The 26,301-nt window shown below is 44.4% G+C and overlaps 1 protein-coding gene across 3 annotated transcripts in view; it reads left to right on the forward strand.

The window, feature by feature from the left end:
• The window catches only part of FOXO3 (forkhead box O3), a 118,655-nt gene extending 113,468 nt beyond the window's left edge, over positions 1–5,187 (forward strand). For all 3 annotated transcript variants that reach the window (XM_058307231.2, XM_004468411.5, XM_058307233.2), the window contains exon 4: positions 484–5,187. The gene's annotated coding sequence lies outside the window, so the exon portion shown is untranslated. The remainder of the gene's footprint in view (positions 1–483) is intronic.
• The last annotated feature ends 21,114 nt before the right edge of the window (positions 5,188–26,301 follow it).

A 26,301-nucleotide genomic window follows, 5' to 3' on the forward strand; every position in this document is an offset into this window, starting at 1 on the left:
TTAATGCGATGTTTTATGGGGTATTTGTTTTTGGCCATATAATTATTTCCCTGTTGGCGTTTAACATAAAAATTAAATTGCTAAGTCTGCCCACTTACTCTTCCTATAGTGGGGAGGCCAGAATGGCTCACAGCAAGCAGTACAGACCTACTATGCTTCTGTCTGTTTCCATCTCCTCTGATATTGGGGTAAATAGAAAAGGTGGGAAGCAAAATCACTTAGTCCACATAGCCCATCAGAGGACCAGAGGAATCTAGCTGATCTGCTAGGTTTGTACTCAAGCATAGAAATAAGGTAAGTAGTCTCCAGGCTTTGTCTTTCGGTTTTCAGACCAGCTGCTTTAGCAAAAGAGCTTTTTTGCCAGTGTATCCTTGGCTATAAGATAGGATGAAGAGACAGAAGACTCCTGGAGTGTGAAGAAGAGCCCACTTAACTGCTATTTGAGTGTCCTTAGTAATCTGGATTTCTTTTCTCCTCCTGTAGACCCTCAAACTGACACAAGACCTTCAGAGAAAACCCTTTGCCAAATCTGCTCTCAGCAAGTGGACAGTGATACCGTTTACAGCTTAACACCTTTGTGAATCCCACGCCATTTTCCTAACCCAGCAGAGACTGTTATTGGCCCCTTACCCGGGTGAAGCACTTACCCTTGGAACAGAACTCTATAAAGTATGCAAAATCTTCCTTGTACAGGGTGGTGAGCTGCCTGCCAGCAGAGGACAGCGCCCAGCCAGCACCACCCACCTTCCTTCAGAGCACACGGGAACCCCCAGGGGCATTTCTGTGGTGTTTTAGTATCGCATGGTTTATGGGATGTTTTAAGTGTTTTGTGTTTTCCTTTGACTTTCTGAGTTTTTTCATATGCATTAACCTGTAATATTTTTCTTTTAAAATGTTGACCATCCTTCCCCTGGCAAATTTAAAAACAGAAGGAAAATGTCGTACCAGTTACCATTCCAGCTTTGGAGTCACAGCTTTTGAGCTCATGGAACTTCATAAACTAACAAATTACATAAACTAGAGGGAAATTTTTTTCTTCTTTCTTTTAGTAGAAAATTATCCTTTTCAAAAATCGGAAAAATGGCACAATTGTTTGCTGTGTGCACCAATCCAGGACCCTCCCTAGGCAGAACGAATGAGGTGCAGCGTCTGACCCAGTGTATTTTCAGTCCTGAGTAAAGGTTGTCCAGCTCCCGAGCTGCACTTCCAGGTTCGTGGGACCTGTGGTCTCCTGTCAGTATCCTCAGCTCATGTGGGGAACATCATTGGTTTGTTGGTTAGAAACCAGGCTCTCTTCAGGAAAGAAGTCAGCCCAGCTGTCCACTCATTGCCAAACACCACTAAAGGGTTTAGTTTTAAGGAGAAAAGAGAAAAAGTAGTCCCATTTTGCTCTGCAGAAGAAATAAACTTACAGGTAAGCATCAAGTCTGCAGTGAGAAATGTGTCAAGCACAAACCCGCATTAATGCTGAGGAAGTTCTGACTTTACTTTCTTCTTAAATATGCATCCATGATTATTTTCAGCCGTGCTGTATATAATCTGATCCAATAGAAGTGTCTGAGTGAGAGGCGATTGCATACAAGCTGATTTTTTCTATATAAGCTTAGATTGTAATTGTACAATGATGCAATGGAAGTACAAGATAGGGCAGTTTTAACTTTTTTCTTCCTGTTTCTACAGATTTCATTTCGTTTTGTTTTCAGAAAGTTATGGTGCTGTATAGGTGCTTTCTGTTTAACCTGGAAAGTGTGATTATATTTGTTACCCTCTGTGGTAGAGAGACCAGTTGGGGACACCTTTGGTACGTAGGAACTGGTGTAAGGATGCTCTGATTAGCACAGCATATGCATACTTCTCCCAAGTGATATATGAAGACTCTTTTCTTTGCGTAAAAAGCATTAGGCATATAAACGTATAAATATATTTTATCATGTACAGTACAAAAATGGAACATTATGCATGGATGTTAGGAATACAAACTAGTATTTCAACACAAGACTTCCCTGCATGAGTTCTCACTGATGCTCACACCTCGCAGTGGCAGTGACTCCCACCAACGCAGATGTGCCTCTGACCTGCTCCAGACCCACCACCATCTGCCAGGGGCCCCCTTGTGCACCTTTATAACTCCTCTGGTGGGGGAGGGGAGTGATAGTGGTGGCAATAACAGCTCCTAGCATAATGAAAGTTCCATTTGGTATTGTCACAGGTCTCTTCCCACCTCACTTGGGTGTCATGTTTGAGTGATGGCCCTTTTGATTTTACCCTGCCTTTTACTGAATCTGTAAATTGTTGTGCAGTCGTGGTTATAGTAGACCCAGTAGCATATTGCCTTTTCTAAATTGCTACAAGTTTATCGTCTTCATTTTTAAAGTATATATAATTTTTTTAAGTATATATTCTATTCAGGTGGTCTGCTTGTCAGTGAGACAGACTTGCTTACTATATTCCTTTGTCATAATATTAGCCACTTCCTTGATTCTTTAGTAGTCTGCTCCATGCAAGAACTGTCCGGTATCAGCGAGAAGAGGGTTGCTTCTCTAGCTTCCTACACGTTGCTGCCTGCATGAGGATGCACTTCAAAGACAATGGCAGCCACTAGGGGTGAAGTGGCGTGGGGGTAGGAATCAGATACAAGGGAGAATCCTGAGTGCTTCCAAAATGAGGGCCCTGAGAATTTTTCTCCTGCATTTAAAGAAACTAACAAAATAGCTTTTAATAGTCTTGGCAGTTTTGTAGGCCCGGAGAGCTGCTGTGGGAGTGAGAAAGGCAACCCTCAAATGTGTTTCAACTTAAAGATGTTGAATTCCTTTCAGATGTGTGGCATCTCTTTTATTCGCTTTTCTGATGTTTGTTGGATTTTAGGCAAAATGTCTTACAAAATGTTCTAGGACCAGAATAAAATGTTTCATAATCTAAAGCAATTGAGGGAAAGAGGAGGCTTGAGAGCAGGGCAGCCATGGGACAGTTCAGGAAAATGGAGGGGCGCTTTGAATTTTTTTTTTTTAAATAGCGCAAAACAGCATCTGCATGTCCAGTATTGGGGAGAGCTAAGACCAATGCAAAAGATATCAGCACCTTGAGACCTGCCAACCTCAGGAGGAGGTCCAGGAGAATTGAGCATTTAGGCCTTGCCAGGATCACAGCAGCCCCACGCTCACTCTTGGCCTCCCCTCAGTCTCTCCTCAGCCTGCCACCTGCACAGAGGTCAGCTCCCTTAGACCAGCCAGGCGCTAAGGTGGTCCAGCCAGGCAGAGGTGCAGCCTGTGCTTGCCATCTCTTATATCAAGACCCTGCTTTCAGGAAGGGCCTACTGTTGACCGCCATGTTGAGTTCTGAGGGCCATGGGTCCTCTACAGTAAGCTTTCTGATCTGGAACCTCCCAGAAGAATACTTAGTAGCCTCAGGGGCTTTGGCAGCTCTGATGTTTGAACCCCAGTGAGAGCGACCCAGGCCACCCTCAGCCTCTAAATAAGCTGCCCTAGGGAGCTTTCTATTTTTTTGATGGGGAATTAGAAAGTAACTAATGTTGGAAACATGACATGAACTCTGGGACTCTGTTGTTCTCTTCAGGGCTCCACAGTCTGATACCAATTACCAAAGTTAGAAAAAGAGCTTTATAACAAGCCTTCACTGTCCTGGTGTGAAAATAGACTGCCAGGTTCAGGGTCCACCATTAACTGTTGAGTACATCTGGGTTTGGTTTTCTTTATTGCATCCTCTGCAATATAAAGATTGCTAAGACTTTTTTTTTAATTTTGCAAGTTTGTCCGTCCCATTAATGGAAGTATCATACATACATACATGTGGTACAAGGTGGATTCTGTATTTGTGTTTGGAGTTGATTTTTAGCATGCGTGAGTGTTGCTTTCCCATCCTCAGGAGAGGACATCATAGCTTATTACCTCTGGCAGGTATGCCCAGTCTCAGGGTATGATTTCAGATGGCTTCCTAACTTGGACACAGTTTAAGGAGGATAGGGACAGATTTTGCCACTATCTAATCAACTGAATTTAAAGCATTATAAATATTTGAACCTTTTGGAAAGACCTTCAGTTAAACAGCCAGTCCATTGTTTCAAGGACTGGCTATGGGAAATAAAAATGTTATCCTTTCCCTCTAGAAGCAAAGCCCCAACAGCTCTGAACTTTGACTTTCTTTTTCTTGCCATATTTGGGGGAACATGACATGATTAGATATAATGTTTTAAAAATTAAGAAAAACACTCTTTTTTTTTAGAAGTCATTGGCAGAGAAGTATAAAAAAGTAAGCATCTCCTGAAGACTGGAGGAGGCGGGTGTGGCAAGGAGGGGAAAGTGAAGTTCTTGTGAAATCATGTCTGTCAAATAAGATCTTAAAGCAGATGCCGGAACAACTAAAAAGAGTGTGTTATGTCGTTACGTTTAATCTAAATCTAAGTGGTAACATTTATGCAGTTTGAATGATGGAATATTTTCCTTTTGTTCAATTTATGTGTTTTCATTTTTCTTTGATGAATGATTGGTTACGAGGCCTCTGCCACACTCCAGATATATTTGTATGGCTGATTTTAAAAACTGTGTCTTGTCACTTATTTCTCTAAAATAATCTCATTGCCTGGCAATCAGTCTTCTCTTGTATACTTGTCCTAGCACATTATGTACACGGGAACTGTAAACATGTGAAGAAGGACCAGAAAAATTAGTGAATACTAAAAAAAATACATTGTGCATTTTGGCTTCACATGTTTAACTTTTTTTTTTAAGAAAAAAAGTTGCATGAATGGGGGAAAAATCTGTATACAGTATCTGTAAAACTGTCTTACCTGTTTCAATTTCTTGTTCATGCCCCATAAAAACTAGAATTAAACTGATACCACTGGTGCATGGCCATATTCAAACACCTAAGAGTCGAGCAGTTTGTACTTTGATTTGAAGCACCACATCTTTAAAAGCGAACACTATCATATTGCATTCTTATTGAGGGTTTTGTCTAACCATGTGTTGCCATGAATTAACTCTACCACCTTTCTTTTCAAGAATCAAAACCAGTTTGATTTGGGAATCTTCCCCTTTCCAAATGAAATAGACATGCCGTACTTACTTTCCTTGGTGTTTGTAGATATTGCCTTGTGTATTCCATTTAAAATTGTAATCTAGTTTGTAAAAGAAATGGTGAGGCATGTAAATAAAGCATAATGACACTCTATCTTACTCCAAGAAGCCTTTTTGTTCTCCCTGCCCCTTCCTTTAAACCCAAGAATGAAAAAGCTGAGTTTATCTCAGGATCTTCCTATAGAACTTACAAGCTGGGAGAGGCACAAAGCTGTCACTCTATCCTGAGATCTTGAAACTAAATGAACCTAGTAAACTTCTCTAGCCCACTGTTGACCTCTACTCACAACCAGTCAATTTAATAAAAGCAACTTTATGGCAGTGTTCATGGTGGCTGATAGCCACTTTTGGTATGTGCTGAATCATGTTGCCCCAGAGGAGCTGTTAAGTGTGGAGACAGGATTTAGACTTTTCCCCTCTCTCAATGTGGAAGGATTTGACCTGACAAAGGTTTGGACCTAATGAGGTTCTCCTCACGTGAGTCCAGCAAATGAACAACTGTCATCAACGGTACCTTCCTGTATATTGAAAGTCAAATGTGTCATGCTTCTGGTGACCACAGCATAAATATTTACTCTGTACATTTAGGGCCTCTCACTTAAGTTAGGGGGGACTCCACCCTGTTGTAAAACTATTCCTAGTAACCTAGGTTGTTACTCATTTTCATAGGCATGTTATAAAAATTACATTAGGGAGCAGGTTATAACTCAGTGGTTGAGCGCATACATGTACAAGGTCCCAGGGTCAGTTCCTGGTACCTCTTAAAAAGAAAAAAATTACTCAGCTTATAGAAACCCCCTACCAATGGGTTTAAAGTCCCAAGCAGGGAAGCGGACTTGGCCCAATGGATGGGTGTCCGCCTACTACATGGGAGGTCCGTGGTTCAAACCCTGGGCCTCCTTGACCGGTGTGGAGCTGACCCATGCGCAGTGCTGGTGTGCTCAAGGAGTGCCCTGCCACGCAGGGGTGTCCCCCACGTAGAGGAGCCCCACGCGCAAGGAGAGCCGCCTAGCACGAAAGAAAGTGCAGCCTGCCCAAGAATGGCACTGCACACACGGAGAGCTGACATAGCAAGATGACAACAAAAAGAAACAGATTCCCGGTGCTGCTGATGAGGATAGAAGCAGTCACAGAAGAACACACAGAGCAGACAACTGGGGGGGGGGGGGGGGGCGGGGGGCCGGAAGGGGAGAGGAATAAAAAATCTTTAAAAAAATTGTAAAAGTCCCAAGCAACTTAATGGGTTCTTATTTCAGATCAAGAAGGTGGAAAAGATTTTTAAATTTGTGCTTTGGAATAAATTCTGTATTGGTGGGGAGTCATGCTTTTGTAAGTTTTTCCTATCATTTTAATTTCCTATGAAGGTAAAAACCTCACCATCTTCTAATACCAAAGCAACTGGGAGAAGGTATGTCACTTGAGATTCCTTTCCAGTTTTGATTCTGTCTCCCAAAAGATGAAAGATGGAAATCCTATACCAGCTATCCCAACACTTAGTAAAGAGTTCTCCCAGACCAGGTAAAAATTCAATGAAAAACTAATTAAAGTTCATTTAGCAATTGGTAATTAGTCATTCTCAAGTGTGGCCCTGGGCCAGACCGTGTGGTGAGCCCCAACAACTGTGACCTGGACCCTGCCATCCATGAGTTTCTATCTAGGTATACTCCGCTCTGCCTCAAGGAAAAAGCCCCGTGGTAAAGGGTGGGGATGGAGTGAGAAGCACTCAGAAGGGGAACTCCCTCTAGCTCTGCTTCCATCTCCATCAAACAAGCCATGGCACAGGCCTCAGGGGCAGACACACTCGGAGCTGGAGGAGGAAGTTCCCTTCCCCCTGGATCGTCCTCATTGGGAAGTTAAAAAAGCAAAAACAGCAGCAACGTTTCGAATCAGAGGAAAACGAGAAGTGTGTGCACAGTGTAGTTCAGCCTCGTATCTGTCCCATAGTATGGACCTGTTGCTATAGCGGTGGGAAACCATCAGGGCAGTGACCCGTTCAGAGGTGACCTTGAGGAAGGTGCGTGGGCACACCATAGGAGGTGGATCTTACAAGGAAGGTGGTGAGGAAATCAGAAGCCCTGGCATTCCTAAAGCTGTTTTCACAACTCACAGTATGGCACCCACAGAAAATGATGTGTAGATGGCCACTGGGATCTCAGGGAAGTGGCCCTGGGGCTCTCACAGCCACAGGCCCTACCGGTGTCCCCAAGGGCTGAGGGACCAATAGTCTGGCACTCGTGTAATGTTCCAACCAAGTTGGGAAGCACTGATCTAGAAGAAACCACTGAAAACTTAGTAGGAGTTACTAATCGGGGAGAGAGGCGAGGACTTCAGCTTCCAACTCTTCACCTTGTATACTGTTTAAACTTACTAAAGTGGGAGTGCATTACTCTTAAAAAGATAAATAGTTTTCTAAAAAGCAGAGGTGCAGAGGCAGACTTTGACTCCTCCTCTTCCAAGACGTGAAGGAATAAGGTGGGAAAACAGATATGGAAAAGTTGAAATGGAAAGAATGAGAGATTACACTGTTCAAAAGGAAACTGATGGATAAATAGTATTGCAAATTTTCGACTTCATAACTTTAAGCTTCCATAACTGCCTCTTATTAGACTATCACAGTAGAGGAATAAGCTAATCAATGCAAAGGATTATTCATCTATTTTAAAATTAGGAAAACTATTCCTATGCATAGGAAATACTCAGAGCAAACACATTCTTAGAAATGTAGTTATCTATTGCTCTTATATATAAAATTATATATCAAAATAAGAAAAATAAAGTACAAATGGTACATATCCATGTAGGCTATAGCTCGGAGAGGTTCTGCAAGGTAAAATGCAAAAATTGAAATAATTCTTGCATCCTTGACCATGAAAACCCTGTTCCTCAATCTCTCCTTCCAAATTCAAAGTCTGAGCATCAGTCTACCTACTGCCCATGCTCCAGCTGGCAGGAGGCAGGGATGGGAAACACATGGCCCCCTCCAGTAGAGGAAAAGAGCCCTCCCACCCACCAATGGGCAACTCATCCAAGTAGGAAGAGGGTACTCATGTTAGATGTGCCCCTGATTGACAAATGTCAAAGTATTAGGGCAATTGGGTTATGCACTTTTTTGGTCAAAATTATTTTCATTTGGCTACACTGTATTTTTAAATTAATATTTTGAATGGTTATGCATTCACATGATTCAAAAGCCAAAAAAGGATAAAATACACATGGAATGTTTTCTTCCCACCCCCATGTGCCCCGTATCTGCCTAGCTCCCTCCACTCCAAAGGTAACCTCTCTACTTAATTTCTTACGTACCCTTCCAGACCCTTTCATGTACCTACAAGCAATAAAAACACAGATTCTTATTTCCCCTTTTTTATTACACAAAAAGTACATTGTACACATTGTCGGGCATCTTACTTTCTCACACTCAGAGAAGATATAGTACATAGAAACCTTCCTCATTCTTTTTTATAATTGCATAGTATTCCATTGCATTAAAGTATCATATTTTATTTAGCCAGTCCCCTACTGATAGACACAGGATATTGGATTATTTCCAGACTTTTGTTATTACCAGCAACAATACAATCAATAACCTTATACATCTTTTATTTCACACATGTGCAACGATCTTTAAAGGAGTCAAACGTGGAATTGTTGGGTCGAGGGTATTTACATTTGTCTTTTTGATGGAGATTGCCAAGTTGTCTTCTAGTATACTGATTCATAACACAACAATGTCATAAGAATCCCTGTAGTCCCAAAGCATCATATTTTTAATATTTTGAGAATTAAATTTCAAGTCTGTTTTTCCTTCTCCCCATCCAAACTTTTAATTCATACGTAAGGTAATGAAGGCCTGGACTTAAGTGGTGCAAGTGAGGGACTGAGGGTGGGAGAGTTTTAGGAGGTAGCGTCGGAGTGACCTGGTGCCTGCGAGGGACGGAGTGGGAGGGAGAGCAGCTCTCAGGCACTCAAACTTGAAAGGCTATCCTTGTGCTGGCTCAGGTGACTGCCGCACCCGAAAGACAATCATGTTCCTCACAACCTGTCCATCCAGTCTGGCCGCAGGCTCCTCCCCTCACGCCACCAGCTTGGACTGCCCTGCCTCAGGGTCAGCAGCTTGACCTCCCGGCTGCGCTGCCTCACCTCCCAGAATTCCAGAGGAGAACTGTCACCCCATAGAAAACAAGTCCGGTCTCTTTCGCCCCAAACCGCACATGCCAACCTATTTCTAGCGAGACTGCACAAGCAGCTGGAGCACAGCCTGGCTCGCACGGGGCTGGCCAGGCCCGGGCGGAGGCCCTGGGCAAGCCCGCCAGCTTCCCGAATTGTCTCCTGCAGCTGGTGGGGGAAGAGGGGCTGTGAGGGTCTGGCAGCTGCTCCTCCCAAGTGGGGGGGAACTTGCTCCTCCGAAGGAAAAGCTCTATCACCCTCACAGGGTCAGGTGCTCCTCAAAGCCTCTCACACGTCCCTGAGGGAGAAGGGGACTCTCACTAGTGAGCACGGAAACCAGGAGGAAGGCTTCTGCAGACGAGGATGCTGAGCTAATGAAAAGCCCTTCACAGCCCTGCGAAGGAGCCTGTGTCGTGCACTAGGGAAGGAAGCTCAGCTCTGGAATGAGATGGGCCTCAACGTGAACCCCAGCTGGCTGGATGACGGTGAGTCAACCTCCCTGGGCCTCCTCTTCTCATTCGTGGAGTGGGAACAAGGCTGCCTGTCCTTGCAGGGTTGTGAGGACCACCTGGGAGTGGGATATCTGTGGGTTCCCCTTCACGCCAGGCAGGAGCAGGTCCTGTTCGGTAGCCCACCCTCCACTGGACGGAGCAGAATGTAAAACAAAGTTAATCAGACATATATTAATGAACCCCACCAGTATAATTAGGTTGTGTAGCAATTAAGAATAAAAAGTAGGGAAACGGACTTTGGCCCAGTGGTTAGGGCGTCCATCTACCACAGGGGAGGTCCGCGGTTCAAACCCCGGGCCTCCTTGACCCGTGTGGAGCTGGCCCATGTGCAGTGCTGATGCGCGCAAGGAGTGCCCTGCCACGCAAGGGTGTCCCCCGCGTGGGGGAGCCCCACGCGCAAGGAGTGCGCCCTTGAGGAAAGTCGCCCAGCGTGAAAAGAAAGAGCAGCCTGCCCAGGAATGGCGCCGCCCACACTTCCCATGCCGCTGATGACAACAGAAGCGGACAAAGAAACAAGACGCAGCAAATAGACACCAAGAACAGACAACCAGGGGAGGGGGGGAAATTAAATAAATAAATAAATCTTTAAAAAAAAAAAAGAATAAAAAGTAACCAACTTGGCAAAGCTTGTCTGCTCTGATTTTCTTTGACACTTTCTAGGATCTGTTAGCAGCAGCCAGCCACGCTCAGGGTCCGTTTCCAGACTGCCATGTGCCACTGGGTCATTATTATTATCAAAACAACGTCAACATCGTGGCAGGAGAGTGTTGGAAGTCGTGCTTTCTAGTCCTGACTCTGCCACCAAATGCCGTGTGACCTTGAGTGAGTCATTTCCCTCTTTCTGGGCCTCAGTTTCTCCCTCGACATGGTCCACTTCATTCATGCTCGGTGCCTTGTCATGAGGAATGAGAAATGGAGCACACACACCAAACCACAGAGCCGGCTGGGGACCCCAGGTACAGACCCATTTTGAGTCAGGAAGCTGGCAAATGAGAACACATTCATTTTCCAGAAGGGAAACTGAGGCAGGGTCCAACGTGGGCTCTAAGGTTCTTTGTTTCTTGCTGGAACCCATCCCTCCCCCCAGGCCTCCAAAGCCACACACTAAAAGCAACGAGATCCCTGGGACAGAGTTGGGGTGAGGGGTGCATCCTTAGGGAGATGGAGAGAGAAATGGAGAGAAGACAAAGGAGAAAGGAAGAAACCCGGCGCTGAAGATAAAGGAGACAGAGCCAGAGGAAGGGCACAGCAGGGGGTACGGAAAGACTGGCTTGTTCATGGTGTCCATCTCGGAGGAGGATGGCACACGCCTCTAACCCATCTGCAGTTACACTGAATCTCTCCAGTTTCGGGCTTAAAAAAGTGAAGAGATACAGGGACCCCTAGCCTGGCTGGAAAGTTGTCAGACATGGACAGGAGACCAGGATGATTCGCTGGGAACCAGTGCAATGGAGGAAACTGTCCCCCGACGTGTGTGCAGATGTTGGGGGGGGAGGCCACCCTCTGATGTTGATGTCTCCAGGATGGGGCAAGACAGCCTTTCTCTAACACATGCCTCCCCTCCCAGGGCAGTTTAATGGCACTGCTGTGTCCCTGCCAAGTGTTAGAAGAAGAACTTAATTAAAGAGAACCTATCAGGGTGGTTTGAAGCTTTTAATTGCTGTTTGTACTTCCCTGAGCATAAAAGTTCAGGCCACTTGCCCTCAGGCTTGGCTAAAAGAAGGCTAGCTCCACCTCCCTGCAAGGTGGAGGCACACTCAGGCCTGCTTTTATGCAATTAGGTTCTTTTTGATAGAAGCCATTTGTTAACTATAAAACTCAAAGCAATTTAGCTTTTATAACAGTAAGAGTTCTGTTTAATAATAAATGCACCTATGAGAAAACAATCCTTTGTGAGAACACGTGGACTGCTGCTTGCGAGGCCCCAGGGTGAAGTGGGAAGTTTGTCGCAGTTCTGGGGCTTTGTCCTCTCCAAGCTTCAGTGTCCTTGTCTGTTTCATGGGGGATAACAGTAATACTTCCGTTGAGGATTCTTATGAAGATAGCTACCTCTTTATTCACCCAGCAATTCAACATATAGTTCTTCACCTAGTGGCTAAGAGCTCAAGCCTTAGAAAAAAGAAAAGGAAGAAGATGGATGAGCATCCTGGCTTTGCTTCTGTGACCTTAGGCAAGTTACTTAACCCCCTGAGCTTCCATTTTTTCATCTACAAAACAGATGATAATAATGGCCCTCCCTCATACTGTTATTGCAAGGATTAGATGAGATAATCCATGGATAGCACTGAGAACGGTATCTGGCATGTAGTCAGTACTTGATGAACTTAGCTATATTTATTATTACGTTGGAACTGCTCAATAAATCCTAGATTTTGCAATTAGGGGGTCCTAAAGTGTAGCCAGTACAGTTTATCCAAAACAAGGCAGAGCAGATTTTTCAAAGTATGATCCTTGGATCATCTGCATCAGGAAGGCATGGGGAGGCTTGCTAAATTCTCAGATTCCTTGGACCCATTCCAGAAGTACTAGATCCCAGGGCTGGATCACTTCTACCGCATATAATGAAGAAAGTTCTAACACTGTGCCTCAAAATATGGGCTACCCCTTGAACCAAAATAAGCTGTGAAGCTTTTAAAAATGCAGGCTCCTGGGTTTATCCCAGATCCAGGGAAAAAAATTAACTTGAGAAGGGGCCCCAGACTGTTAACACATTTCCAGGTGACTGCTGCCTACTCAAGTTAGAGCACCAGTGGTGAAATTCCTACACTACACTGCACCATCCTATACCATACCCATTTTACTCTACTATTGGACTAAATTGCTCAACTTTCTGAGTGGGATCCATTTAAAAATATTCTTGCAATAGTTTTAAAATATATACTTGTTTTAATTTATATACAGTAAAACTCACATTCTTTTATTGTACAGTTCCCTGAGTTTTGACAAATGCATAGTACTACATAACCACCACCACAACTAAGATACAGAATTCCATCATCCCACAAAATTCCTTTGTGCTGCTCCCTTATAGTCAAACCCTTACCATTGTTCTCCATCCCTGTAGTTGTGCCTCTTATGGAATATCATATAAATGGAATAATAAACCATGTAGCCTTTTTCACTTAGCGAAATGCATTTGAGTGATTGCTTGCATCTATTTCATTTCTTTTTACTGCTAAGTAACACTCATTGTATGAATGCACCAGTTTGTTTATCCATTCCCTAGCTGAGGGACATTTGGGCTGTTTCTGGGTTTTGGTGATAAAATCAATGATCCCAATCTAATCAACAAATTATTTTCCATGGGCGAGTAAAAATTCTCATTTAGCACCAATGTGATGGGGTGTGAGGGGGAGGGGTGAAGAAAATGGCTCACGTGGTTCATGCCAATAGCTTCATGGTCCAAGTTCAGCCCAGAGGACTTGAGTTTGTCATGATGATGAACCTTCTCATCTTCTAAAGTCTCACATTTAACAGAGCCTTACAGAGTGCTGCTCCTATAACACCAGGCCCCCAAACTCACTCTGAAATAGTTTGGGTCTTAGAATGTGGCGTGTCTGACAAGAGAACATCACTGACCTTCTTTACAACCCTCTACAGTTTACGGTGCTTTAGCCCAACTGGATTAATTTGATCTCCCAAAAGCTCAAGTGGGAAGAAAGAGTTTCCATTTGCACCATTTTGAAGATAAGATTATCTGAGCTCAGATGGGCTGGTTCTTGCCTCAAGTCAACACGGATCTTTGGTTGGGGAGAAAATTCAGTTCTTCCAATTCTCAACCCAGTGTTTTCTAGTTTTAAAGTTTTAAAACTTCTACATCCTTCTACAGTGCGAGAGGTGATTATATATTTAATCTGCACATGTAAAAATCAAATTTTTCTCAAAGGATGAAAAAGTAAGAGGATGGGTGAAAAGAGAAAAGGGCCAAGCTTAAATCATGGAGCTTCTACTCCATGGCCCTAATTTCCTCATTTATAAGATGGGGGAAACAATTCCTCCTCCTCCTGTTGCAAAGATGAGAGGTGACAGAAGAGCCGGTGTATGTGGGTAAGGCCCTCCACAAATGGCAGCAATTATTATTAATTTGGTTTATTGGAAAAAGCTGTAGAAGGAGCGCACCATCTGCTCTCTGTGGGAGCGCTCTCAGCCACTCAGCACTGCAAAGGATTTCTGGGCCCTTATTTTTTTCGGGCAGCACGAAGGAAACCAAGGGGTTAAGGAGGAGGCCCGGAAGCTGGCACAGCTGGGGACCATTAGTTCCTAATGAGGGGCCGGCGGGAGGCCTGGCAGCTGTGAGGAGGGGCGCTGAGGGTGTCTCCGAGGAGGAAACTCGGGGTGAGAACTTTGTTTTTCTTACTTCTGAACTTGGTTTTACACTCTAGAGGGGAGTTCTTAGGGTCTGGACGAGGGGCCCGAGCCCTGGCGCTGGTGGCTCCCCTCCTTGTGGGACGCTGTGCCCTTGGTGGGGGTGGAGGCAGTGAGAAAACGGATCTTCCACGTGGTGGTTTGGCGGCGCAGAGCTCGGTGGCAACAAGCAGTCGAGGTTTGGGACAGTCACCCACAGGCTGGGGCTTGAGGGCAAAGTGGCTTCCCCACCCCACCCCCTTGGCGGCATTATTAGTCTTGCCCAGTGTCGCCTGCCCTCAGGGCTCTGGCCTCAGGCTCCCTCGGGAGTAGGGGACGTGCTGGACCGCGGGTCCTGAGCAGGCTCCAGGGCAGAGGCGGGGAGTGGGGGGGGGAGAGAGGAGGACGGAAGGGGAAGGGGGGAGGACGTGCAGAGGCGGGGGAGGCGCGGGGGGGGGGGAGGTGCAGAGGCGGGGGAGGCGCGGGGGGGGGGAGGTGCAGAGGTGGGGGAGGTGAGGGGGGGGACAGTGCAGGGGAGGCGGAGGCGGGGGGGGGGGGGCGGAGGCGCTTTGCGGCCCGCAGAAGCCTCCTCCCACCCGAGCGCCCGCACCCCGTGAAGCCCTCGAGAGCCCCCGGCGGCCACGAGGCCCTTCGGCCCTGTGCCCCCTCGGCCGTGGTCCCTTGCCCCTGCCTCGCTCCTCAGCGTACGGTGATGACGCGCGTGGGGCTGGCACCCTCCCCGCTGCACCTCAGCAACCCTCGCCAGTGGACGAGCCAATCTGAAGAGAAAGAAATCCTGAGCGCTCTCCAAGAATGCGCGGGAGGGGCTTTTGTTTGGGGGTCTGCCCCCTTGGCAACTTTACCCGGATGGGAAGTAGCCCTCAGAGCCGTTTGCTGATTTCCTTCTGAGTTTCTCCTTCCCTTTCACTCCAACCACGCACAGAAGCAGTGAGCTCTGGCTTCGTTTGGGGGCCCATAACATTTGCCTCCACAGCCCCCCGCGATGCCTCAGGCCTCACCCGCCCACTGCCGGCCTCCCCGGCAGGCCCAGGTGTGCAGGAGCTGGAGGGGCTGAGCTTGTTCACTGGACCCTTGTTCTTGGTCATGGCTTCACTCCCCTTTTGGGGACAACGTGAAGCACATTCAGCATGGCAGTTACAAAGCGGGTGGGTGCATTTAAGCCCAGGTGCCTAATGTGTGCGGGGGTAATGGGGGAGGGGCGATCATCCGAGCCCTGGCCTTGGTGCTCACTGTCTAATGGGGAAGTGGGCACTAAAGACAACATGGTGAGAAAAGGGCTGGGAGGGGAAATGCCGAGGAGTTACCCAAGTGGCGAAGCGCCCCCGGAGCCAGCCTCCCTCCTGCGCCTTGATTTCAGTGGTGAGCTGTTTCCTAGTCCCTCTCCTTCTGCAGGCTGAGACTTCTCTCCATCCGGGAGGGGGGTGGCCGCAAGGTGCTCAGCAGACATTCAAGTTGACTCGCAAAAGCTTTTATTTCCACTTATCTGTTTGCTGATATTTCCTCCCATCTTCATTGCCCAAGAGGATTAATTGAGCATTGAAGCTGCAGTGCAGTGTTCTATTATCTTCCCAGAGAATTACCTCAACTTTGGCCAGAGCTTCGCATTTGTAGCCACATGGGGCCTGCGGATGTGCATTAGGTGGGACCCACAACTCTTGCATGCCTGGATACCCCCATCTGCAGGCTGGGGGGTCAGGGCCAAGATGCAAACCCCAGGTCGCGTCCCCCTCCCCTTCCACGGGTTCCCTCCTCTCTGGCCCTGTGAACCGTGAGCTGCTGTCCCCTCCTCCCCACCTAACACCCTCCCTCCCCAACACCTAACACCCCACCTAACCCTCACCTAACACCACCACCCTTCACCCCCTCCCTTCACTCTTCCCTTGCCCCCAACTCCACAGCACAGGCAGACGGAGATGCGGTGGGACAAATCTTGTCACGGCTCAGGCCAGAGAGGAATCCTGGGCCCTTGCTATTTTCAGAGCTTAAATTAAAGCCCATGGTTTGTTTCCTAGGCACTTAATTAGACTCCAGTGCCTCCCTCGGCTGCCTTGGTTTCGCCCACAAGTGAAGGCCTGACCAGTGGATTTGGGCGCTGACTGCCATGTTACAGGAGGGAGGGCTGGAGCCCAGAGCGTTTTTACATTTGGGGACTGGAGAGAACAAACAGCTTGGCCAAGAGCCAGTTTGACCCAATCAGTTAGGAGAAGGAGGGAGCAGGAAAGCTGTTATATCATCCTTCCTTCTTTGAACTGCATCGTAAATCTGCTAGACAGGAAATGGTGACTGGGAGGGGAAAGGAGAGGGCCCCACGGCGAGCTGGGGTACCGCAGCCCCCCAGAGCCCAGCTCAGGTTAGGCCCTTCCCTGAAAGTGTGTGGTTTGGGGAAGCCCTCGGGGTCTGGGGCAACCCCCGCTCTCAAAGCTTCCTGGGTTATGTCAGCTGCCTGCTGGCAGTAGGTGCCTGTGGGTGATTTCTGGACCCTCATCAGGTCCTCCAGGTAAAACGACTCTTGTAGATATAGTTTTTAGAGCTGGAAGGGACTTTTGAGACCCTTTAATGAGGACATTGAGGCCAACAGAAGGAAAGTAAATTACCTCAAACTACACAGCTAATGAGAACCAGAAGTGGAACTGGGGTCTTCTGACTCAGTCTACTAGATCTCTGCCTTCGCTTGGCTGTTTCTTGGCTTTCATGGAGACAAAAGCGTTTCATTCCAGAGAGAAAGTAAGGCATAAATGCAAACATGCTTGGGTAAAATGACACATTCATTTAGTTCTTTTTTTTTTATTCCCCCCTGCCCTTGTCTGTCTGCTCATTTTCTTTAGGAGGTACCAGGAACTGAATCTGGGACCTTCCATGGGGGAGGCAAGTGCCAAACTACTCGAATCACTTCTCCTTCCTGCTAGATGCAGTGTCTGCTGGTTGTGGCATATGCACATCTGCAGCATCTGCTTGTTGTGACATCTGTGTGTCTGCTGGTTGCGGCATCTGCTCATCTTCTTTAGGAGGCATCGGAACCGAACCCAGGACCTCCCATGTGGGAGGTGGATGCCCAACTGCTTGAGTTACATCTGCTCCCTTATTTAGTTCTTACTATGAACTGAATTATTGGTGTTTAATTACTGCTTTACCAGGAAGAGATTTTGATGGGAGGAGGACCCTGAGCCCCACAGAGGAGCACTTGTCCTCATGAGGGTTGTAGGGCATCGTCTGTCTCATTGTCATGTAAGGCTGTCCAGCCTCAGTGTTCTAGATACCAGCCTTAGGAGCCCTGTTACTACTGGATTAAATGTATGCCCACCCATGCATCCATGAAACCAAGGAACCACTTATGTTTCCCACCTCTTACCTCCCCTCTGACTATACTCCTGAGGCTGCCACTCAAATGAGGGAACCAAAAGGTAAGACTAGCATAAGACCTTCTGACACACTGCAGGGCCCTGAATTAAATAATAGGCACAGCCAGCACTTGTTTTGCTTTCATTATTTGCCAAGCACTTCACTAGCATTATCTCATGTCATCTTGGTCACCATTATCATCATCCACATTTCACAATGAGGAGAGTGAGGCCCAGAGAGGTTAAATAATTTGTCTAAATTGGCAATTAGAGGTAGGATTTGAACCACAGCAGACTTTTCTAAGGTCTATGCCTCAGCTACTCCATACTACTTTCACTGGTGAAAACAATGTTCTTCTGAGTATGGAGGGAGTGAAATAGAATTTCCTCCAATAGCAAGAATAAGGAGACAGAAGAGTGAGTGTTGCCAGGCCCAGGAGAGTGTCTAAGAACTGAGTTGGGGTGAGACTGCCACATTCTGTACCTACACCTGGTGTTTGGCATGTGTTTCTGCTTCTCTGGGCAAATATCCTAAATCTCTCCTTCCCTTCTTTTCCTCCTCAGCAGGGCATTGGGCCATTAATACAACACCACCTCTATTCCATTCTCATCTTCTCTCTTTTACATAACTCATTTCCATGGCCCCAACCTGCAATTATTGGTGTCTGATGAATGCAAAACTGATTCCTGATACCCAGGGACAGTTGATACAAGCTGTTGTATCCCCTCCCCTCCTCCTCCTTTCCTGCTTCCCACTTCATTCTTCACTTCCACCAGAAAGCACATGAGTAGAAGGAAGTTAGGTTCATGTTTAATTTTTTGCTATCAACTAGTTTTGCCGGTTGTTCCCATTGGAAAAAGATTACTGGTAAGTAGTTTGTGGCATGTAGATTACATTTGCCTGTGCATTCCCTGTCATCTGGTAGTCTAGATAATATCTAAACCTTTTTCTTAGGCTTCGATTCTGTTTGCTGAATTCTGTGCCAGCTTTCTCCCATGACCAAGTTTGACCCCCCTTGGTCGAATTCTGTCATCGAGAAATACAGACTGCACTAGATATGCATGGCATCCCATTAAATGAATTAATGCATATAAAGGGAGAGCACATTGGTCCAGAGTAAGCCCTCAATCAGTCATTATTAATATCAAATAGTAACTGTTTTCATTTTCTCATTATTAAAGTAAATACTATGCAATGGGTTGGCCCATGGCTTTGAGGCTAGGAAAAGTCCAAATCAAGACAATATGGTGATGCTCTCTTCCCAAAAATTGGCATTCTAGGTCTGGCTCCTGGAGAACATTGGTCCTTGGCTTCTATCACACAACAGTGCACATGGTGACTTCTCCTGGCCTCTTCTCTTCTGGGTTCCACTGACGTTCAGCTTCTGGCTGTTCCCTCTGTCTGTATTTCATTCTGCTTATAAAGGACTCTAGTACTAGGATTAAGACCCATCCTGATTCAGCCATACCATTCTGAAATAATCTTATCAAAAGAGCCTACTTTCAGAGAAACGGACGTTGTTCAACTGATAGAGCATCTGTCTACCATATGGGGGGTCCAGGGTTCGATCCCCAGGGCCTCTTGACCCATGTGGTGAGCTGGCCCTCGCGCAGCGCTGTGGCATGCAAGGAGTGCTGTGCCAGCAGGGGTGTCCCCATGTAGGGATTCCCCATGCGCAAGGAGTGCACCCCACAAGGAGAGCTGCCCTGTGTGAAAAAAGCGCAGCCCGCCCAGGTGTGGCACTGCACACACGGAGAGCTGACGCAGCAAGATGATGCAACAAAAAGAGACCGTTTCCCAGTGCCGTTGGATAATGCAAGCAGACGCAGAAGAATGCATGGCACATGGACACAGCAGACAACAGGGAAATGGGGAGAGAAATAAATAAAAAATAAAAATCTTAAGAAAGAAAAAAGAAAAAAGAGCGTACTTCCAATGGGTTCTTACCCCCAGGAATGGATTCAGTTCGGGAACCTGGTTTTCTGGTGTATGTAGCTCCAAACAATCACAGTTACTGAAAAATAACAATATCCAAGGCATCAATTATTTTTGTTATATAAGATTTTTCATTGTAGCAGCTGAGAATGAGTTTTAAAGCAAACGTTTCCTAAAGGTTAGGAACCAAGGCCTTGTAAAATAAAGCAGCACTAGCTCTAAACTCCTTAAGCAGAGACTTTTGCTTCTAGCTATGATATAGTTTGTATTAGACTAATCCTCAGAAAAGAGCAACTAGAAAACCTAGATGAAAAACAGAAATGTCTTCTTGAAGGCATTGGAGAGCTACTAACACAGGGTACAAGGTTCTAGAGAAAAGGGAAGCACAGAGAGAAGAACAGCCCAACACCTGCAGATACTTTACCCTGGAGGCACTTGCTGATTCTGAAGCAGTACAGAGAAGCTAAGGAGCTGAGCAGAGCTCTTGGCAGGTTCCTAGGGCTGAAGAGACATAAATAGGAATTCAGGGAGAGGGGACCTAGTAAACGTTCCAGCTTTTCATTTGGGTAACTTTGAAGGGCTAACCCTGGTAGTAAGGCCAGCCTGAAAATAGACCAACACAGCCCTAAACTCATTTCTGATCCAACCCAAACCTTGTTAAGAAGACATTTTTCCTCACTCAACTACCTGTCAGAAACAAAATCCTCTCTGGAAGAATATAAAATCATCCAGAGCCTCAAATTATTGCTATACTTTTTCACATACAGTATCTCCCATTCTGACAGAAGAGACAGGACAAAATAACTGAAAACCAGGAGGAAAATGTAATTTCATCAGATATGTGGAATCTTTTTTTTTTTTTTTTAAAGAATCAAATGGGAATTCTAGGACTGAAATTAAGAATTCAATAGAAGAGTTTAAAAGTGGATTTAAAAACAAAAAGAATTCTTGAATATACTTGTTTATTGAATAAACTTGAATATAGGTCAGAAGAAATTATTGACACTTCACTACAGGTATAGCAAGATAAAAGTTTGGGAAATATAGGAAAGAATCTAAGAGCTAAGTCGAATCTAGTTTAAACGTCTGTGTAATTAGAGTCCTGGGAGGAGAGGAGAGAGAGAATGCAGCATAAACAATATATAAAGAATAATGATGGAGGAATTAAAAACTAACAAAAGACATCAAGCCACAAATTCAAAAAGTGCTATAAACCCCAAGCCAGTGAGTACAAAGAAAGCCACACCTAGGCACATCGCAGTAAAACAGCTGAAAACAAAACAAAGAAAAATGATCTTTAAAAGCAACCAGTGGGGGAAAAACACTTTATGTTGAGACACTGCAATAAGACAGCCAAATTTTCAGCAGAAACAAAACAAAAACAATGAAACAATATCTTCAAAATTGAAAGTTGAAAGAAACTGCCAACCTAAAGTTCTATAATCAGTGAAAATATCCTTCAAATATGAAAATGAATTAAAGATATTGCCAGTTAAACAAAAATGAGATAATTCATAGCTATCTGACAGACACTAAAGGAAATAATAAACAGTTTTTCAGGTAGAAGGAAAGACTACCCGATGGAAGCAAGAAGATGTAGAGAGGAAGGAAGAGCCCTGTAAAGAGTAAATATGTAGGCAAATATATAAATTTGTAGTGATTGCATAAAACAAATATCTCGAGAGAATATATATATAATTAAAATATACAACAGTTCACAAAAGAGATGAGGCTATTGTAGTTTAAGTATTCCAATATCCTTACGCTGTCCAGGATGTGTTAAAAGTACTAATTTATATTGGACTTTAATAAGTGAAGCATGCATGTTGTAATCTTTAGAGTTAGGACAACCCTGAAACCAATGGTGTATGTGTGTGTATATACCAGACAAAGTAAGCTTTAAAGCAAGAAGCTTTATAAAAAATAAAGGGACATTACATTTTTTTTAAAAAAATCCACCTAGAAGATAAAACAATTTAAAATTATATCTAATAAATATTTTCAAATTTCATAGAGCAGAAATGGACAGAACTAAAAGGAAAATAAATCCCCAATTATAATGGAAAGTTTTAACACACCTCTCATTTCCCTCAGTAACATTTAGAGCAAGCAGTTAAAAAAAATAAATGGAGATATAAGATATTTGATCAATACTGTTAACAATGTGGCCTAATTGTCATATGTAGATCACTGTATACAATGGTACAATATGCATTTTTAGTGCATGTGATACATTTACTAAAATTGTGTGCTGGTCCATAAATGAAGTAGAAACAAATTTCAAAAGATCAAATCCATCCTTTTCTTTCCTTTTCAAATATTTTTTCAGGGTTTGGTATAAGGTTAAGTTGGTCTCATAAAATGAGTTGTAAGTGCTCTCTCCTTTTCTGTGCTCTGGGAGAGTTTATGGTTTTATGACCATAGTAAAATTAAAGTAGAAACAAAAAACCCTTAGAGATTGTGGAAAACAGTTTAGCAGTTCTTCAGAAAGTTAAGTATAGAATTACCAACATGACCCAGTAATCCCATTTCTAGGTATATACCCCAAAGAATTGAAAGCAGGAACTTACACAGGTATTTGCACACCGATCTTCATAGCAGCATTATTCACAACTGCCAAAAAATGGAAGTAACTCAAGTGTCCATCAGTGGATGAATGGATAAACAATATGTGGTGTATACATACAACAGAATATTATTCGGCCTGAATAAGGAATGAAGTTCTGAATACATAAAACAACATGGATGAACCTTGAAGACATTATATTGAGTGAAATAAGGCAGACAGGAAAGGACAAATATTGTATGATCTCACTGATATGACCTAATCACAGTTAGCAAATTTATAGAGTCAGAAACTAGAATACAGTTACCAGGGGCCAGGGTGGGAGCAGGGAATAGGGAGTTAATGCTTAATTGGTACAGTTTCTGTTTGGGATGACGGAAAAGTCCTGGTAATGAGTGGTGTGGCATTAGTACAACATTTTGAATGTAACATGGAATTATACATTTAAATGTGGTTAAAAGGGGGGAATTGTAGGTTGTATGTATATTATTAGAATAAAACTAAAAATAAAAAAAACCACATAGGACTATAACACAGTGACCCCTAATGTAAACCAGCAATGTAGTTAATAGTAAGTAGTTCTTTCATGAATTGTAACAAATGTACCACACTAATCCAAGGTGTTAATAAGGTAGTAAATGGAAACTCTGTATCTTATGCATGATTTTTCTGTAAACTTAGAATTTCTTCTAAAGCTAGCACAGATTTTGTCCAAGAGGCATTTAATGCCTATATTTGAGAAAATGGCTGCACAGAAAAGTAATTTAAAAATATTATTTAACGGGGGTGGGGGGGTGGGGTTGAATGGGACCTCACATATATATTTTTAATGTAATATTATTACAAAGTCAATAAAAAATAAAAAAATTAAAAAAAAATATTATTTAACAACATCACTAAAAGGAGCATTTATTTCATTCAATAAAAAGAGGACTCTTGTGCTCAGGTTAGAGGGTATTCTTGGTTTGTCCCATCTCTACTCCTCCCTTTCTGAGAGATTTATTCCTTCTAACAGGCTGAATTTCAATCAACATATAAAAGATTTATTAATAAAAGATTTCACAGCAGGAATAATTAACTTCTAAACCTCATTATCACAAGTGGTAATACAAGATTAAAATAATAAGTGGGGTTTTGTATTAGTCAGCTAAAGGGGTGCTGATGCAAAATACCAGAAATTGGTTTGTATTTATAAAAGGTATTTATTTGGAGTAGGAGCTTACAGATACAAGGCCATAAAGCATAACTTATTTCCCTCACCAAGGTCTATTTTCACATGTTGGAGCAAGATGTCTGCTGATGTCTGTGAGGGTTCAGGCTTCTTGGGTTCCTCCATTTCAGGGTCTTGCTTCTGTCTGGATTCAGTGTTCCTCTCTTCCCAGGGCTTGCTTCTGTTTCCTCCATGAGCTTACTTCCCAGTGCTCCAGCTTAAGGCTTCAGCATCAAACTCCAACATCAAAACTCCAACATCAAAAACCCTCAAACTCTATCCTTTTTCATGTCTTTTACCTGTCAAATCAAAGCCCTAATCATAATTTACCTATGCCTAGGTACAGACCAGATTACAAACATAATCCAATACCTATTTTTGGAAATCATAACCATATCAAACGGCTACAGTTTTTTGTTTGTTTGTTTCAGTTTTGGGTAAATTTGTGGGCATTAGATCCTTAATTGACTATTGAAGGAAATAGTGAGCTGGGGATATGGCTCCAACCTTTAAAATGGACCCCCATGAAGAAAACCATGTGCCTCCACTCTGGGTGGACTTTTGAGTCTATCTACAGGGTATTAAAGTGTAAGCATGCCCCAAGTACAGGGACAATGACTAGTGAGGAAGAATGGTCCACTGATGGGCCCTGGATATTGATGAATATACTTATGAGCCTTTTGCACTTGAATTTGCAACTTAGCCTAGTATGGTAGAGTGCCTAAGAGTTACCTCCTAAGAGCCTCCATGTTGCTTAAATGTGGCTTCTCTCTAAGCCAAACTTCAGCATATAAATGCATTACCTTCCTTCCAGTGTGGGACATGACAGCTGGGGATGAGCATCCCTGGCATGAGGGATTACTATCAAACACTGGCTGGTGATGCAACTTGAAAAAGACCTTGAATAAAAGGGGGAAAGGTAAAGACAAATGAGTATATATGACTAAGAGACTTCAAAGTGAGTCAGGAGGTCATCTGAGAGGTAAAGCTTATGTACGTCTCAGCAGGATCTCATAGATAGCCAAAGTAGATACTACTCCCAAATATGGGGTTCCTGAGGGCTCCAGAGACACCCAGTTCCTGCAGTCATGGCAGATAGCTCTGGAGTTTGGTGTCTTGCCAGTGGACCCTACTTTGGAGTTTGTGTACCCAAGTGTGACAGAACTGGACTCAGATGTGAATTCTCTACACATGCCTCTACTGTCCTTTTTATTTGAACCTATAGTTCATGCTGGAGTTGGTAGGTATATGTTCAGAGACTTGAATCTCTGGGCTGTCCATGAGCCAGCTGGACCCTGAGCCTCAGCAGAGCTGTAACACCTACTCTCCAGTTCATTGGACTCACTCAGGACAACTATCAAGGAGGTGAGGATGGACAACTACCACACTAAGGAACCACAGAATCTACACTGCAAGCAAGAGAGTCCCATCCATCAGCCACATGAGATTGAAACCTCCTCTCAATTAGGTGGAATGGGCATCACCAACCCAGAATCCTCAGGATTGGGGAATAAAATATGGACTAGAGTGGACTTATTGGTATTCTATTATAGATTTATTGTGATTCTAGCAATGGAAGAAATTATATCATTGATGTAGGGACAGTGGCCACTAGAGGTGATGAAGTCAGGGAGAGGGAAAAAGAGGTGTAATGGGGCATTTTCAGGACTTGGAATTGTCCTGAATGATATTGCAATGACAGATACAAGATATTATATATCCTGCCATAACCTACAGAATTGAGTGGGAAAGAGCATAAACTACAATGTACACTATAATCCATGTTAAGTGGCAATGCTCCAAAATATGTTCATCAATTGCAATGAATGTATCACACTAATGAAAAGTTGTCAATGTGGGGAAAAGTGGGAGGTGTGGGGAGTAGGGCATATGGGAATTCCTTATATTTTTTTATGTAACATTTTATGTAATCTAAGTATCTTTTGAAAATAAATAAAAATATATATTTTTTAAAAGTATAAGCAGGTCAGATACATGTGGGAGCCCAGCAACAAGTTCGCTTGGAAGCACTGGCTTTCAGCTGCCAGCATGAAGTCTCCAAGGATCCAAGCATCAGCCTCACTACTATTAAATTAATAGTATGGCTAGAGGCTGTGTGCCTGTGTGTGGGAGCAGCCAAGGTCAGAAAACTTAGCATGATTTTGGAGTTGGTGGCCTGGCTGTTCCTGCCTTTAGTTTCAGATCTGCCCCTTACCAGCTGTTCCGAGTGTAATAGGGAGCCTGTAAAATAACAGCTCCTCAACAAACTGAGAGGGATATGTCAGACCAAAGAAAGGCTTGGACAAGTCCAGCTTGGTGAGAAAGTGAGTGTTTATTAGGAGACTTATGTGGGGAAGCTCTTCCACGGTGGTGCATCTGAGCCTGATGGTGGCAGTGGAGGGAGGAGCTGGCTTGATGTGCACTCACCACAAAGCAAGAAGGGTCTTTTATAGTACATGTCTCTGAGTAGATGGGGGGGGCATGTGAGGGGGAACATGATTTTTAAAATGCAGTGCCCAGGGAAATGGATTTGGCCCAATGGATAGGCCATCTGCCTACCACATGGGAGGTCTAAGGTTCAAACCCCGGGCCTCCTGACCAGTGTGGAGCTGGCCCACGCACAGTGCTGATGTGCGCAAGGAGTGCCCTGCCATGCAGGAGTGTCCCCTGCGTAGGGGAGCCCCATGTACAAGGAGTGCGTCCTGTAAGAAGAGCTGCCCCACGTGAAAAAAGTGCAGCCTGCCCAGGAATGGCACCGCACACAGAGAGCTGACGCAGCAAGATGACGCAACAAAACGAGGCACAGATTCGGGTGCCGCTGACAAGAATACAAGTGATCACAGAAGAACACACAGCGAATGGACACAGAGAGCAGACACCTGGGGGGAAGGGGACAGGGAAGGGGAGAGAAATAAAATATAAATCTTTTTTAAAAAATGCAGTGCCCAGGACAAATAGTGAAGGAATGGACATTCCCAATGTTTCCCAACAAGGCAGAAGCTACATTTTCACAGTAACTATGTAAAACCATCATTTACAATGCTTGTCAGTAGAACTGAAGTTACATCTTTACAGTAATTATGTAAAGGATCTATTGATATGGGGGTGGTCAAG

This window comes from Dasypus novemcinctus, chromosome 11 (assembly GCF_030445035.2).
Source record: "Dasypus novemcinctus isolate mDasNov1 chromosome 11, mDasNov1.1.hap2, whole genome shotgun sequence".
In the NCBI taxonomy this organism is placed as follows: Eukaryota; Metazoa; Chordata; class Mammalia; order Cingulata; family Dasypodidae; genus Dasypus; species Dasypus novemcinctus.